General features: G+C 38.9%; 1 non-coding gene across 1 annotated transcript; it reads right to left on the bottom strand.

The window, feature by feature from the left end:
• Positions 1 to 4404: 4404 nt before the first annotated feature.
• On the bottom strand, positions 4405 to 4476 carry Smp_tRNA_02033_Pseudo_TTG.1.1. Its single transcript has one exon. It is a non-coding gene (tRNA).
• Positions 4477 to 4878: the final 402 nt, after the last annotated feature.

The following is a 4878-nucleotide window of genomic DNA, read 5'->3' on the forward strand; positions in this document are numbered from 1 at the left end:
TACATAAATATTGGGACAAGGGCACACGGGTATAGATTATCCTACTTCTCAAATCCTTAGCAGGATTTTCAAAAGTCCCTACATTATTCTTCGTTTAGGATTAGAGTTTTCATCAGAGAATGATATCAACGACACGACAAACATGATTTATAGCTGTGTGGATAAGTAGGTCCTAAGCAAATTTCAAGGAACGCTATTTGATTAGTTTATAGATGGCGTCGAGTCGGGCTTGACTATGATCACCACTACAATAAGTTTACGCGCCCAAAAACGACTTGGTCCCTTTGATAACTCGCAAACCAGAAGACTGTAACTGGTTCAGATAGAGTATATTTATTGGCGATCTCATGGTATCGAAAGAATACCGAGACGTGCCAACGAGTACAGGCAATAAGGGCAGAGCGTAAGAAATTCCGAACCAAACAAGGCGGACGACCGAACGAAAAGTGACTTTGATACAATTAAACAACAACGAGTACTGTAAAACAAACACTGGTACAATTGGTTATAATAATAATTGTTTCCATTATTTCAATCGTGTTCTCGTCGAGAAAAGCAGGTCACTACAGGAGCCCCCCGCTAGAAAGAGTTTACACTTTCGATACGTAGCGGTCTCGTTCGTGGGACTGATCACGAAATGTGCGATTGTAGGATGAAGACGTTGGCAGAACAGGAAGCGCTCGTTGATCCTTAGGATTTTCAGAAGTCCCTACATTATTCTTCGTTTAGGATTAGAGTTTTCATCAGAGAATGATATCAACGACACGGCAAACATGGTTTATAGCTGGGTGGATAAATAAGTCAAAGTAGTAGCAAAATTTAAGGGACGCTATTTGATTAGTTCATCCATAAAACACGGTGCCATTTGGTTAAAGTTTGTTTTAGGATCTGACTATTTGGACGTTATGTGAAGTCTTTCGAAAGGAAATTGAGTATATATATATACCAGTACTTGTGCATTTTATTCGGTAGCCCAATATACCTTCTTGCTCAAATAGTCAATCGGATGGAGGGGTTGGTGCATTGCACGTAGCGTATCAGGACCAGACTTCGGACATCGCCCGTCACAACACAAATTGACTTGAAACACACTAAATCTAATTATGAAAACCTTTATTGCAAATTAAATGTGTTTATTCGATAAATCAGTTTAGTAAAGGTCAAAATTAACCTTTCACAACTATTTCATTAGCACGTAATAGTTTATGATAAAGGTTTATATTATTAACAGAGTAACAATAAATTTCTGGTATAATCAGAAGTCATGTTTTGGTGTAAGCAGATAAGCAATATATTATAGGCTTGGACTAGGATTGTGAACAGCACAAATCTACTGTTTGTGATTGCTACCACCAGGACGAACTACTAAGTAACTTCAGTTAAAGGTCAAAAGTTTGAAATCAATAATTTTTCAAAAATAAATGATTTAGTAAAAGTGCTAGGACTGCCCTCAAGAACTATAGAGGTTATATCATCAATTACGTGAACAGACAAAGACAAGTTCTAGAAAAGCCCACTTACAAGTATAAAAACACAAAAATCTTGGAACAGATGAGTGATCCGTCAGATATGATTTGGACAACTAGGATCATAGGGTTCTGCTATTGTACGATTAAATAGCCTTCCAAAAGTAAATAAGAAAGTTATTCGTTCCCTCTCCATGATAAACTATTCATATCAAGTAATTATCGAATAATTTAACAGCCAACGCCTTAGTAGTTGTAAAGAGGATTATTTCATCAGATGTCCATTCTTCCTTACCTAGTACTACTCTCGAAAAGATAACTTGCTTCTTGTGTGACCGTATTGAACGTAGTAATCTAGAAGCAGTTATATTCAGATGTCGATTTTAGTAAGTAGGATTATATTAGTTAGTAAAATGTGAATAAGAATCAATGTTTGTGTACGTGTAATTTGGGCGGAATTCTTTGAAGGGCGGTTCAACTTGCTTGCTGCTCCGGCAACATCGACCAGATTGTCCTGCCCTCCATGGCCGGTGACGACTGATCCACCAAATGAGGCGGAAGTCCGCAAGGAACTCCAACTCCTGAAACGCTACAAATCACCAGGCCCAGATGACTTACCTCCGGCTCTTTTTAAAGATGGTGGTGACTTTCTAACTAAGGAATTGACTGTGTTGTTTACAAAGGTTTGGGAGCTAGAGAGCGTTCCAACGTTATGGAATGAGTCTATAGTTGTCCCTATCTTTAAAAAGGGTTCACGAAGTTTGTGTAACAACTGTCGGGGGATAAGTTTACTTCCGATTGCGTCCAAACTATTGGCTTCTGTCATACTTCGTAAGTTGTTCAAAATCTGAGAAACACTGACTCGCGAGGAACAGACTGATTTTCGTCCTGGTCGAGGATGCATTGATCATATCTTCACCCTCCGCCAAATGTTAGAACACCGTCATACTTATCACAGGCCAACAATCGTAGTGTTTCTTGATATCAGGGCTACCTTCGATTCGTTGGACAGGACTGTTCTCTGGGATTGTTTATCGAAGGGTGTGCCTGAGAAGTTTGTTAACATCTTAAAGGCCATGTATACAAACACCTCAGGCAGAGTGAGGGCATACAACCATCTTTCTCCCTTGTTCCATCCAAGCAGTGGGGTTAGGCAGGGTTGCCCAATCTCACCATTCCTCTTCAACTTTGCCATCGACGACATCCTGGAAACAGCTCTAATGGATGTAAATAATGGCGGTGTGGATCTGCTGCCTGGAGAACGACTTCCCGACCTTGAGTATGCGGATGATATTGTCTTACTGTGCGATAATGCCCAAGCCATGCGATCCGCACTTACGGTACGGTATGTGCTTTGCACCTTCGAAGCGAAAAGTACTCCTACAAGACTGACAGCATTCTAATCCTGTACTCACCCTGGGTGGTGAGCAGATTGAAGTAGTTGAGAAGTTCATGTATCTAGGTAGCTATATAAGTGCTGATGGTAGTGTGAGTGATGAGATTGATGCACGTATAGTGAAAGCCAGAGCGGCTTATGCCAATCTGGGCCATCTTTGGCGCCTTCGTGATGTTAGTTTGACTGTAAAAGGTCGAATCTACAACGCATCAGTAATAGCATTTTCCTCTATGACTGTGAAACCTGGTCTCTCCGAGTTGAGGATGTTAGACGACTCTCTGTGTTTGATCGTCATTGTCTCCGAAGGACTACTGACATCAATTAACAACACCATGTTAGTAATGAAGAGGTTCGGCATTGTGTGTTCGTGTACAGTAACGATAATTGGGTTAGTGTAATTATCTTGAAACATCGACTTTGGTTGCTTGGACATGTTTTACGAATGTCGTCCCACAGAATTTCACGTTGTGCATTATTTGCCGACTCTGGGACTGGTTGGAAAAAGCGGAGAGCTTGTCAGTGTATCCCATGGTGTCGGGGTATGAAAGAAAGCCGCAAAGAGCTGGCTTCTGTTGCTCCTTCACGACTCCCTGGCTGGGGTCGGAGAGATGGTGTAACACAGTGGCTAGAGACGTTATCAGATATGGCTCAGAATAGAAGCCAGTGGCGATCCTGCTGTAATCTTCTTTTACTTTCTTCATAAAGAGTGGTCATAACTTCCTTAACTCAAAGAAACCTTCTGGTTGTACATTTCAGTTTCCCTTATCATTACTCTTATTTTTGTTCTTTTGTGTGGCGCATACGTATCTGGTGCCCATTTGTACCACTATTTATGTGTGTAAATAAAATAAAACGTGTAATCATATGTTATTAATAGTTGATATTCAATGAATAAATGTTAATCATCTGTTTATTAAAGAAAAAGTGAAAATAGTACAATTTAGAAATGTTTTTAAAAACGTCGATATAAAAAATGAAAATCATTAAATACATAGTTGTGATGTTAAAACATTCAAATTAATTTTAGTCGGCAAAAAAGCCGCATGTAATCTAAACAGGATGGATATAGACATAGGGTTCAACTAATGATTCACTTCTTACCGCTTCATCTCATCTTTATTAAATTCAACATATAAATATGCTTGGATAAGCATTTATTGTAGATTCGATTTGATTGTTAAACGTTATGTATTCTTGATGAAGTTTTGCTCTCTAAGCAGGATAGTTTAGTCGTGGAGCTTTCATCGTCCTTTTGATTACTAACCAGAAGTTGGGATAAGTTTGTGAGACAAGATTTTCGAATTACTTAAACTTTAATCGCTGAAATTATTTCAGTTATAATTTTCACAAATAATATCTGTATACTTTGTGCCAAATTACTGTCAAAATATTCGTTTCGAATGTTTACAAATAGTCGTATAAATTGTAAACAATACATATAGAATATCATTTGTTGTTACTTGGCTAGCAATGGAATTCAGGATTCTTGCTTCGTCCTATTTGAGACTCGTCAGCTGGATGTACCTGCATCTCAAACTTGATGTTCACTCTGGGACTCGAACCCAGTACCTTGCGCTTCAAATGCCATCGCGTTATCCACTCGGCCACTGGGTCCTGATAGCCACTTGCTTGTGCAATGGGGTGAATTTGAAATTCACTTGGTATTGTTTGTTTGAATCTCCCCATTGATGTTTAAGGACTGCAACTGGTCAGTCTCTAATTGGCATATGTGCATACTGTGCGTATTGCCTCGATATAACCTTATTTCACAAATGTTGTATGCAAAGATAGATGGTCGCTTCTCTATACTCGGCACCCAATTTTCGTCAAACTATTCATTCTAATATTAACGAATATTCTTATAAAATAGCTAGTAGATCGTTTTTCTTCTTGATTTCAGAAAGGTGCCATGTCTTATTTGCAACAAAAAAACGTCAATGATTCCAGGATATATTCCTATTGTGATCAATTGATCGTTGTTAACAGATTCTAGACCTCGTGATATTGGTAAATAAA

This window comes from Schistosoma mansoni, chromosome 1, assembly GCF_000237925.1.
Source record: "Schistosoma mansoni strain Puerto Rico chromosome 1, complete genome".
Taxonomy (NCBI): Eukaryota; Metazoa; Platyhelminthes; class Trematoda; order Strigeidida; family Schistosomatidae; genus Schistosoma; species Schistosoma mansoni.